We start from the raw sequence: 12,743 nt of genomic DNA on the forward strand, positions 1-12,743 counted from the left end.
AAATTTGGGGCCATTTGGTTGAGTGCAGAAAGACAACATCCTTCGGGCTCCCCCTCCGGCAGACCCGGATGATGGTGATTGCACATGTGCTATGTGCTGGCTTGCATGGAATGACACCAAACTTTGGCACCATGTGAGGATGCCCAATGTAGGCCCCCATGCAACATGTGAGCCATTCCTGACACCGAACGAACGTTGCGTCACGTCCGGGCATCATTTCAGGTTCTTTTCGCCGGCAAAATCCTAGTAAATGCATCGAGTGTCGGAAATCGATGAGAATTGGCACACATGATGTCCATGGTCATCCCATTGTGTTAAAAAAATTTGGGGCCATTCGGTTGAGTTGAAATAATTATTTGATATCAAAAATTTTCTAATATGAAAAAGAAAAGAAAAAAGTACATGAAACGAGTCCCTCGTCGCTCAAAGAGATGAGCAGCTGCGATTTGTTACACAATTCCCGGATCCGAATCTACAAAAATAAAAACTCGAGCGTGGGAAGCCTATCCCTTTAATGTAGGACCACGTACTGCCTCTCCTCAACCAAGGAAGGCAAAGATCATGGACGTACTTTCCCTGGTGGCTACGTTGACCTAGGAGATCCTCCTCCTCCTATATAGTCTCGGCATCGTCTTTCATGTCGTCTACGACGGCTCTCTTCCGCCGAGTCGACGACAACTATGTCCCTAGCATCGGCCCAACTCCAGCAAGATCGTCGAGAATATCCAGATCGTCAGCGCGTGCTGGCCGTCGTGGACGAACTGCGTCCACGTTACAACGCCGACAACTTCCATCTTCATCGAGCGATCCAGTATGTTGGCAACCGTACCGCATCCATGATGCGTTTCTTTGTGCGTGTGTTAGATTCGATAGGACTAAGATTAATTAGCGCATAATCTTCACATTACATCTGTTGGAGTAGATGTTTTTTGTTTGTGCGTGTATTAGATTAGATAGGCCTATGACACTAGATTTGTTTGTGCGTGTACTAGATTAGATAGCCCTACGATTGCAAATTAGTTTCTGCATGTTGTTTGTTGTCTTTCACTTATAGGTTGGATTCATGAATAAACAAAAATAATAATCAGTGTTAGTTATAGCATAGTCACTTTAAGATATAGCAATGCCCTAAGACATGCATGTTGCAACTATGAGACGCCCACTAATATTGTATGTGTTGCACGTTTATTTGATGCATGTTCCAGTATGCATAATTTCATTTTTTCTTTTTGATTTACTGTTAATTAGGCACTATCACCGATTCTTATATCTATTTGTACAGTACCATACGAAAATAAATGATTAGATAAATTATGTTACTTTTGATTATGAAACTAATTGGTTAAATAAGTACTTGTTAAACTGTCATTTTATGTGCTGCATGTGTCTCTGCTGAATGTTTCAATATGAATAAAGTACTTTGTGTAGTTTTCTATCTACTGTGGGATAGTGTATTCCATTATTATGTTTTATGCAACAATATGTTAGGAAAAAAGTTGATTACATAATTTATGGTACTGTAACCAAGTATATGTTTTTAACAGGATGGATGAACTGAACGGAGAAATTGTTTGCAACGTGGAAAGATGGTGCAAACTTATTGCCGGTCTATCTTCCGGTCAACGGGCCGCACTTGTCGAAACACCACTCCGTAGCATGCTTCAGATACCTTCACTGAAGATGCGTACACTGTTGATCCGGTACATGGTTGAGAATTTTGATCCTAGCAAGGGCAGATTCATTGTACAAGACTTGGTTGGCGAAGTTTTCTCTCGGTGTCATGGATGTTGAGTGCATCTTGGCCTTGGAGAACCACGGACTGTCGGCAGAAGGTATTCTCGGTGAGGAAGGTGAGGATGTTAAAGATCGAGTGCCGCCTCAATTCCTGAGCAAGACCACAGGTAACATAGTCATCGATGATCTGATTGTGGGCATCACACAAAATAAATCTGCCAATGACGATTTCCTTCGGAGAGTTGTCCTCGTGTTGCTTGGAACAGTACTTGCTCCCATGTCGAGCAAGACTGTACCAAAGCAATATTACGCATTGGTGGACGATGTGAAGCGTATATCCAAGATTAATTGAAATGCATTCACCCTCCGGGTTCTGCTGGACTGCCTTCGCAACGTGAGGAAAGGCAAACACCTCCGCCAATGGCCGAGAGGGAACTTAGCTCTCCTGCAGGTACACCTTTCAGACTTGTACCATTGCAAAAAAATATGATTGCTAATTTACCTGCTGTATAGTACTAACTATAATTTTTCATATTCATGCAGTACATGTACTGGGAGAAGGTTCAGCCTCTGGAAGGTGAATTCGCATTCAATCCTAGCTTGTCCATGGAACCTCTAATGAGGCATTGGACTGAAGCTGCAGCCTCAAGGAGAGACAAGTTTGATTATGACCACGGCCATGGCCGTGGTAACATCAAGGTAATTCATTACATTGGGTATTTCTTAAATCTTTTATATAACATAATTAGTTGTATTAATATTTTTATTCATCACATATACTTGTATTTCACATGCAGATTGAAGACAACATAACCAAGGAGTATAGGGCGCAGGAGTGCAAAGTACCCGAACCAGAAAAGCCAAAAATGAATCCCGCCGTTGGTGCGGCAAAGAAGTCCAAGTTAGCCTCAAGCGCGGACGAGATGATGAACCTCATCATGAAGCGATGTATGGATTACATACGCAGCCAAACGAAGGAAATACCAGAACAAGTAGCTGAGGTTACACACCCTTAATTCTATGTTTACAACATTTTTGAAGTTGCAAAACCGTGCCGACATTAATTAATTTTTTTTATGTAATGCAGAGATTGTTAGAGAAGTTGAACCAAAATGGTGTGCTGTACAAGCCAGCGCCTGCTGCGGCTTCCGGTAACAACGATGCAGACTAGAAGTGGATTCCTTTGAGAATGGTCCGCCAGAAAAAAAAAGAATTCGTGTACAAGGATGACTCTAATGGTCTAGAGCCGGTGATTGATTTGACACAGCCTAAGGAGCGTGTTGTACACCAGAACAACGATGATGAGGAAGTATGTTTTCCTTTATTTGTCTTCATTTATCTCAATTATGCATCATCATTTTCGTTAACTGAACCTATCACATTATTTCTTTGTTAACCAGAAAACACCTGCCAAGTTAAATGTTGACAAGACAACGAAGCCTACTGATGAGTGCGGCGCAACACCGGAGAACCCTTGGATTGTAGGTAATTCTCCTCGAGCAGAATCGTCCGACATTGACATTTCTGCAAGTTCTATCGACAGGATGGTGGGTAAGAGCAAGGGGAAAAAGTCTGCAGCACCCGCAAAAGAAGACGATGTTATATCCGGGAAGTGCCGACGGACTGTTCCCAAGAAATTTGAATCCCCCTTTAAACTTGACAAGCCAAGCAAGCGAAGCGCTCGCGGTACTAAGCCATCCGGCAACACTACCAGAACTAGAGGTACCGTTAGTAGCTATTTTAGTGCTTAATGTACTACCATTTCATGTACTAACTGTTCGTCACGTTCGTAATTTATGATGCAGCTCTGTTTACTGACAATGACGTGGAAGGCTCTGTTAAGGACGATTTGACACCGGAACTCATTGATGCTGCTTTTACGTTTGTGGAGGCAGTTGCTCGGTCTGAGAAGAATATGACAAAAAGAGTTTACTACAATGAACGTGGCACCTCTGTGACTGTGGAGAGTATACGACCGGTACTTGAGCATACATGGTTGGCGGATGACGTAAGATCTATTACCATGTCCTGCTATTTAAGTGCATAATCTAGGTGTCACCTATGAAAATAAAATGCTCTATTATTTTACGTAGATTATCGATGCTTATCAGACACATTTGGCTCTGCACGTTGGTCATGATCGGCACTTCTATCCAGCCTAGAGGTCCAAATACCTTGTTAATCGTGCTAAGGCACGAGACAACCCTAAACCGTCGGAATACAACATGGATAGTGCGCTGACCAGAGCTGGAGCAGTACGTAGGGTTCGGGACGAGTATACCGTCCGTGATAAGGTACGAAATGTTATTACTAGTTCATTAACACTCATTTCAGCAAGCGTAATTGCATCTGATTACAAATGTGTTCCACATTTTAGTCGTTTATCCCGTTGAACGTCGGCAATACACACTAGATCACCGTGGTGATGCACAGCCGCAAGAAAGAATTCCGAGTTTTTGATTCGCTCTATCCTCTCGAGTTCTCTCTCGACACTGTGAAAGCACTGGTACTCTCCCCAACATTGAGCATTCTTCATATGAAATGTCATATGGTTTCTCACTACTACTTTCTTTGAAATAGCGACTAGCAATAGCAAGTGATATGGAAGAGGCAAACCGTATTACACCTGGCAAATATCCAGATGTCACTAAGTGGCCTATCATACCTCAGATCGACATGCCACTACAAGAGGACGGGTGAGTTATGGTTCATCATTTTCTACTTACGAAAGAGATGTTCGTGTGCATGGTGACTAATGTTTGCATATATATTAGGAACTCTTGTGGCCTTTTTGTGATTGAAGTTATGGAGCATTGGGACGGGGATCGATGGACCGCCGATTTTACGCAGGTAATTTGTCCTCTCTGTTCGTACACTTGTACAATTGTTGTATAATACCAACTTCTATTCATTAAACCTTGTTCTAAAAATTGCGGGGCACGGTTAATGCAAGGAGAAGGCGTCTCGTCGCCGAGTTGGTTCTCTCACCTACCAACACCCTCGAATGTGTGAAGAACAAAATCCGCGACATCGCAAAGAAAAGCAAGGCGTGAAGACATCATACATGATTCAACATTCTAGTTTTAGTCGTTTGTTTTAAGTCCGGAAGCACGTTTCCCAGCATGGACAACTTTGTTTTTCTATCATTCATGTAATAAGCACGATACCATGGATTTTGTGTGGATTTTTGGTCGCTGACACATACTTGTGTATGTGTAATGCAGTCAGACTATATGTTTCTTACCAATAAATTTTTGCTTCCCGTCATTTGTTCTACCTTACTGTTTTTTGCTGCTATGTTCTTTCTTTTCTTCCATGGAAGAGTAATTCATTTCCTTTTTACTTTTGCATATTTTTTTGATTTTATTTGGCATTATTCAACAATGAGAAAAAAAATCGATAGATTCCTTTTTGTTTGCCTGAGAATCAACCTCGGCCGTCGTGCCATCTGGTGTGGGATCCCGCGCCCGAGACAACGAAAGATCCGGTCCCCGCGCGGGCGACCCAGTCGACGAGCGCCAGTTGGCGCGGGGGGACGCGCCAGGTACGGTTTCGCCAGACCGCTCGGTGGAGACAGCCCGCGTGTCGGACGCAGACGGGCCACCCGTGGATCCTGCGGTTGGTGGAGTAGGCAGATTCGCCTGGGATCCCGTGCGCATGATTGCCGCTGGATCTCTCGGGATCGGCGTCCGCAGGTGGATCTTCCTCGTGTCTTGCGCCAGACTCCCTTGGCGTTATGTGTTGCTTGAAATCACGTTGCACAGTTTTTTTGCTGCATTTTAGTTAGCCTTTTCCTTTTCTGCATCATGAAGATCAGGATGAGTAGCACCATCAATCACATGATCAACTACTCTTTCGCCCCCTTGATTAGTATGATTTAGAGCTCCGGTGGAAGCAAAAGAATTTCACTGCTTAGCCAAGAACCCGCATTAGGATGCAGGTCAAACAAGGGCAAACTATTTCGAAAGTGATATAATTTATTGGTTAATATAATATACTTAGACCTTACACAAATGAACTGGCCACAATGCAGATAGGACTTGATCGTTCAGTTCAACAATAAACCACAAAACGTACTTAAAATTCATCACAAATCTCCTTCAGCTTCTTGATCTTATCAACGTACCCATGTTTCTGTTTGAGAAAATCTGCAATAATATACTCAAGTTTTTTCTTCTCTTGCTTCAGCTGGTCCCTCTCTCTCATCACTTGGTCTCTCTCTAGCACCACCCGGTCCCGGTCTTTCTCAGCCTTTACCCTCAGGACCTGATGTAGATTGGCACAACCATGGTCTGCCATCTTATTCTTCTCTAGCTCCTCTTTGAGATCGCTAAGTGATAATCTTGCATTGCCCAACTGCGTGAGAGCATCCTCCTTATCAGCCACCACTTTAGCAAAGTCCATTTTGAAAAATCTCAGCTCTTCCTCCGTCCTCCTCTTTTCTCCAAATAACATGCATTTGTCTTCAGCATTCTTAATATTCTGTCTCAGCTTCTCGTCATACATGCTCCACAGTTTTCTCAGGCAGAACTTCGTAGCCACTGACCACTCCGGGTCTACCCATTCCACATAGTTACATTTCACTTCTTCCTACAGTATGGAAAAATATGGTTTCAATCATATATGCACAAATGCAATACCATTACATGCAATGAACTAAAAAAATGGTATCAATCATATAAACATAAAATGTAGCATGCAATGATACACACACACACACACACACACACACACACACACACACACACACATATATATATATATATATATATATATATATATGGATCAATTAACTACAAGTATATGCTATTATGTGCTAAAACAAATATTAGACGTAAAAAAGACAACATAAATACGAACTTTGTAAATGCACAAATTAATTGAAATTGTATGCAATTTTGGGCAGAACAATGGATTACCATGAAGTAAATCGAGCATGAGGTAATGTAAACATATATTTACAGTACGGAACAACATACCTTCTGACCACAGGCAAGAAAACGTCTGCCAGTGTCCAAGGAATCAAAAGCAACTAGCCTGACGCAAGGTTCTCGATGCAGACAACGAGAAGACAGATCATGAGCTATGTCACTCCATTCATAGCAAGGGATAGTCGTAGGAAGCTAAACAAAACAACAGAGATAATGCACAAATCAACGCCCTGCGTTAAATACCGGAAATGAAGAATCCTAACCCTAAGCCTAGCACTATATGGAGATTATATAGTAGGAGTGTACCTGCAGGCTAGTCATGGATTCACCATCCGAAGAAGAGCTCGACTCGTCGCTCCATGAAACCATGGCATAACGTGACCGGTGGAAAGACGTGGATCGATGGCGACGGCGGCCGCGGTTGCAGTGGATAGATAGAACGCGCGTGGAGATCGCGAGGGAAAGACCGCCCCAACCAGGTGGCCAGCGCGGCCCATTTAAACGCGCTGTAATCAAAATAAAAATTGTTAAATGGGATCTGAAACGGGTGCGGCCGTGTGTCGCACCGTCTAACGGCATCCGTCACCCCCCTCCATGTCATCGCGACAAGCGGCCCGAGTTACACTACAAGCCATAAAATGGTGGGTTTTTCTTTTCTTTATGAGGGGAAAATGGTGGGTTCTTGGTATGAAGTCTATACTATAGATCAAAGTGAGCTGGTATCTTCTATATCTAAATGGCGGTGAACCAAAGGAGTGAATTTTTTTTAATTATTACCACACATAATTACATCTTCTATATCTAAACAACTAGCCACCACTAACCTATTTCTCTTAACATGCAAGTTTGCCACCTCGTCATTCAACATGTATGGAGAAAGGTCGACCACAACATGCAAACAAAAGATTCTTGCAACAACATATACATGTTACACATAACCATTTCTCTATGAATATATTTCAAAACATTCCTGCAACAACATGCCGGGTATCGTCTAGTTTTCTAATATAATATAACTAGAGTGGACAACACAAAAGATGCCATCATTACAATGGCTAAAATGCTATCCATTTTCCATGATTAAAGTCCCTAGTGACCGGCTCCTGTTTAGTCCATATATGCTACAAGCACTATCTCAAGGTACTGGCCTCTTGCAATAGTATATATCATGTATCATGTATGCAGTAACACATTGTAGACACCTCACTATTAGATCGCTGGATTCATCCTAACAAAACTCTAGCAACTGTTCTACTCTTCTTCGCCCACCACGCTTCTGCACACGATAACAGGAAAAGTTAATGAATGACAAGTTAAAAACAATTATAACCTACAATGTGTACAAAAACTTACTTCTTATTTAGTTTGCATTTCTTGTTGCGTTTAGTGTGCCCTAGCAATTTGCATGCGCCGCACCTGATTCTGATCTTGTCGTACGAAAGTGGCCTACCATTTTTCGACATAGGGTGGTTCTCATCTACCTTAGTTGCACCTTTCGTTGATACTTTAATAGGATCTTGAACTTCAACTATGTTGCCTTCACCATCGTCTACATATTCAATTGCACAAGTACTATGATTAGCCGTTTTCTTACTCAAATTTTCCTTCAGCTGATCATACTCATGGCTCTTAGCTATCATGGTCTTCAAACTCTCCTGTAACTGATCCCACAAAGCTGGGTATTTGCATGCTGCATGCATAGTTTCTAAAGCCAACACACTAACCTGGCTATATTTCATTCTTTCAGCTGCTCCAGTCCATCCAAATCCCAACAGATCGCTTGTGCGCCTCACGGGTAGTCCCAACCTTGTGTCTTTTGTGAACCGCACAAGAACTAAACATTTTGGTATTTCAGATATATTCAAGTACTTCAGTACATGGAATATGTGCTTGCAAGGTAGACCCTTTCGAATCATTCTTCTGCAGCTGCACCTTATAGTTTCTGCGGAATTTACTGGAGTGTACTCCACCCAAAAACGGCTCTTCCGGTTATTCTTCCAGGCCACGATGTACTGTTGTGATCCGTCTTCGAGCTTTATTTCTACAATCTCCATGCCGCCAATTTTCCTAAGATTAGCTTGCAACATATAGAAGTTTGCTGGAGTGAAGACGTGAGAAGCAGCTATCTCAAGTTCCCTCAAGCTAGTAACTGGCACCGGCAAACTCTGTGAGGCCGTGCAATCATCTCGTGCCTCATTCTCACGGATACGTACAACGGCGTTCTCATAGTGCAAAATCATATCCACCAGGGTCATTTCACCGTCTAGGTGGAGGTGAAGGCATGAGTTTAGACTTTCACTCCTTTGGTTGCTTTTCATGCCAAGTGAGGGAGTCCTGGATTAGGGGGTATCCGGATAGCCGGACTATGACCATTGGCCGGACTCCTGGACTATGAAGATACAAGATTGAAGACTTCGTCCCGTGTCCGGATGGGACTTTCCTTGGCGTGGAAGGCAAGGTTGGCGATACGGATATGTAGATCTCCTACCATTGTAACCGACTCTGTGTAACCCTAACCCTCTTCGGTGCCTATATAAACCGGAGGGTTTTAGTCCATAGGATGAACAACAATCATACCATAGGCTAGCTTCTAGGGTTTAGCCTCTCTGATCTCGTGGTAGATCTACTCTTGTACTACCCATATCATCAATATTAATCAAGCAGGAGTAGGGTTTTACCTCCATCGAGAGGGCCCGAACCTGGGTAAAAACATTGTGTCCCTTGTCTCCTGTTACCATCCGCCTAGACGCATAGTTCGGGACCCCCTACCCATGATCCGCCGGTTTTGACACCGACATTGGTGCTTTCATTGAGAGTTCCTCTGTGCCGTCGCCATCAGGAAGGATGCCTCATCCCGTATTTTAAGACGACACTGTTGCTAAAAGAGCTCTGGCTATCGGCCAAACTCTCCGGTTAGGCGGTTTCCTTATGACCGCCAGTTCGGCCGCCGCGCCGACGATGACTTCTCGGGTCATCGAAAGCAATCTTCACGTTAACTCGGAACTCACCGAGCAGTTAGATCCGATGGAGCTCTATTCCTTAAACGAGCTATTGGATCGCACCGCCGCCCTGGGAGTCGCCACAGACTACGATCAGATTGGGCCTAAACCCGATCTGAGAGAGATTAACTCTCCCCAGGTTACCCACCACGTTGATGTGGTAGAGGAACAATACGGCGACCCTTCTTCTATCTTAAGGACTAGCTATGTCCGGATTCCCGATCCCTCCATGCCGGATTCCCGTGGAGGGGAGGATGTTACTCAAGCCCTGAACCTAAAGTCAGGCAGCGGGCTAGATCCATTGGACAACATCCAAGAACCCAAGCTTCCAAGTTCGGAAACTACTTGGCCCCTGAGTCTTGAAGTGGACAGGGTTCTGAATTTAATTCCACCCGCCCACCCAAACATAAGCGATCTATCCCAAATCCGGCAAAAGCCCGCAGAAACAGTACACCATTACTGGGCCAGATTCCTCCTGGTTATGAACAGGATAAAGGACTGCCGCGAGGAGGACGCAATTTCATTCTTCTGCAATAATTACACGGACAAGGGAATCCTCAACGCCGTAAGTCGTCGTGAAATTACACGCTTCGCTGACTTGGCGTCCACAGTACGAAAGTACTGTGTGATGAAAAGCGCCTGGAAAACCGAAATCAAATTTTGGGACAATCCGGCCCTGAATACAACCCCAGTCCGAATAAAAGGGCACATTATCGCCAGGCACGTGGGTTAAACACCAAAAAGCAAAAACCCTCTATAGGGCATGGAACCGTACTGGAAGGATGGCTCAATGGACCCTGCAAAATTCATAGTACAGAGGGTGCCACTCCAACTCATAGCCTTAGAGCATGTTGGATACTACAACAGGTGGCCAAAAGTGGCGAAGAGCTTCTAACTCCAGAGCACCAGCCCAAGGATACCAGTACGGTATTAACAGTCTTCAAGACTTTCGCATCAAATAATATGCGGAAACGAACACTCCGCAGCCTTGCCGAAGTCTACCAAGTAGCAACAATAAACCCATGGAGTGACACGGCTATTACCTTTAATGCCAGTGACGAACCTAAATTCCGAGCAGCCCGAGCACTAGCCGCATTGGTCCTCAGTCCAATAGTGGACGGCTTTCGCCTTACCAAGGTACTCATGGACGGCGGTAGCGGATTGAACCTCATTTACGAGGAAACCCTCCAAAAAATGGAAATAGACTGGAGCCGCATTGAGCGAAGCAGCACAACCTTTAGAGGAATATTCCCCAGTCGGGAAGCATGCTGTACTGGAAAAATAACACTGGATGTGGTGTTCGGCACTCCGGATAATTACAGGTCCGAGGAGGTCACGTTCCAAGTGGCCCTGTTCAGCAGCGGATATCACGCTCTATTAGGGCGAGAGGCATTCACAATTTTCCAAGCTATACCCCATTACGGGTACATGAAGCTCAAAATGCCCGGGCCCAACGGAATCTTCACTCTTGCTAGTGACCCGGACATAGCACTCCGCGCCGAAAACAAGACAGCCGCACTGGCCCTTGAGGCACTATAAGAAGCCCAAGCAGCCGAGGAACTCTCTACGCTGCGCTCCATGGTGAATAGGGACAATGTAATACTCGATAAGAGATCCAAGTCCACCTCCTTTAAACCAGCGGACGAAATAGTCAAATTCCAAGTCCATCCAATGGACCCTACAAAAACGGCCTCCATCGGGGCACAATTAAACCCTGATGTAGACGTCGCACTACGAGAATTCCTACGCGAAAATTGGGAAATTTTTGCCTGGCACCCTTCAGACATGCCAGGAATCCCACGCCGGCTGGCCGAGCACAGCCTAAACATCCTAAAAGGATTCAAGCCGGTCAAGCAGGCTCTTCGGTGTTTCTCCGAACCCAAGAGATATGCCATGGGAGAGGAGCTAGCCAAATTACTAGAGGCCGGATTCATCAGAGATATAAAACATCCGGACTGGCTAGCAAACCTGGTGATGGTACCAAAGAAGGACAAATCCTGGCGCCTATCTGTCGACTTTAAGGACCTCAACAAGGCTTGCCCAAAGGATCCCTTCCCCCTCCCCCGCATCGATCAAATTATCGACGCTACCGCAGGACACGATTCATGGTGTTTCCTCGACGCATACTCTGGCTACCACCAAATTAAAATGGCAGAGCCCGACCAGGCCGCAACGGCATTCATCACCCCATACGGCCCATTCTGCTTCAACACAATGCCCTTTGGGCTCAAGAACGCCGGTGCAACATATCAGCGCATGATTCAGACATGTCTGGCAAACCAGATCGGCAAAACAGTGGAGGCATACGTAGATGATGTGGTCGTCAAAACCAAGCATGTCGAAACTCTAGTAGACGATTTGAGGCTCACGTTCGATAATCTCCGAACATATGACATTAAGCTTAACCCGGAAAAATGTGTTTTCGGCGTACCAGCCGGAAAGCTCTTGGGCTTCATTGTATCCGGTAGAGGAACTAAAGCAAACCCAGCCAAGATCCGAGCTCTGTCAGGATATCCCAAAGGACCTCAAACAAATACAAAAATTGACGGGATGCGTGGCGGCTTTAAGCCGCTTTATCTCCCGTTTAGGAGAAAAGGCATTACCCCTTTATCGCCTCCTCTGACGCACCGAACACTTCGAGTGGACGGATGCCGCCACGGCCGGACTTGAAGAAATAAAAGCCATATTGGCAACAAACCTGGTCCTGGTCGCGCCCAACATGGGCGAACCAATGCTATTATATATCGCGGCAACTCATCAAGTGGTGAGCACGGTGCTTGTTGTCGAACGAGAAACGGACGGACACAAGTTCCCCCTTCAAAAACCAGTTTACTACGTGTCTACTGTCCTAACTCCATGCAAGTCACGGTACCCGCATTATCAAAAGATAGCGTACGCGGTGTTCATGGCATCCCGGAAGCTGTGACACTACTTTCAAGAGTGTTCGATAACAGTAGCCTCCGAAGTACCTCTTAATGACATTATAAACAAATGCGACGCGACGGTCCAGATTGCCAAATGGGCCATTGAGCTCCTCCCGTTCGACATAACCTATAAGCCACGGCGGGCTATTAAGTCA

The sequence above is a fragment of the Triticum dicoccoides genome, chromosome 2B (assembly GCF_002162155.2).
Source record: "Triticum dicoccoides isolate Atlit2015 ecotype Zavitan chromosome 2B, WEW_v2.0, whole genome shotgun sequence".
NCBI lineage: Eukaryota > Viridiplantae > Streptophyta > Magnoliopsida > Poales > Poaceae > Triticum > Triticum dicoccoides.